At 69.3% G+C, this 391-nt stretch overlaps 1 protein-coding gene across 1 annotated transcript in view; it reads left to right on the top strand.

Annotated features, from left to right (window-relative positions):
• LOC106899830 overlaps positions 1-391 on the top strand; it is a gene marked incomplete at its 5' end in the record, with an annotated part of 26058 nt that overhangs the window by 18147 nt on the left and 7520 nt on the right. The window lies entirely within an intron of this gene.

The raw sequence follows: 391 nt of genomic DNA, 5'->3' as shown, positions 1-391 counted from the left end.
CTCCCAGCCGTGCCCCCCTGTCCCCTCCCGTCATCCTGCATCCCTCCTGTCCCCGTGGGTGACCGTGTCCCCTGTCCCCTCCCAGTGTCCTGTGTCCCCTGTCCCCTCCCAATGTCCTGCATCCCTCCTGTCCCTGTGGGTCCAACCTGGCTGTGTCCCCTGTCCCCTCCCAGTGTCCCCTGTCCCCTCCAGCTTCCCACGTCCCTCCTGTCCCCCCACGGGTGCCACCCAACCGTGTCCCCTGTCCCCCCCCAGCATCCCCCATCCCTCTTGTCCCTGTGGGTGACACCTGGCCATGTCCCCTCTCCCCTCCTGGCACCCTGTCCCCACAGGGTGTCCCCTGATTGACACCCCTGTCCCCTCCTGCCTCCCTGGGCGGACCCCCCCTCCC

This window comes from Calidris pugnax, unplaced genomic scaffold (genome assembly GCF_001431845.1).
Source record: "Calidris pugnax isolate Ruff unplaced genomic scaffold, ASM143184v1 scaffold871, whole genome shotgun sequence".
In the NCBI taxonomy this organism is placed as follows: domain Eukaryota; kingdom Metazoa; phylum Chordata; class Aves; order Charadriiformes; family Scolopacidae; genus Calidris; species Calidris pugnax.
Note: the sequence above shows the minus strand (reverse complement) of the source record. Positions and strands in the feature narration are given on the sequence as shown.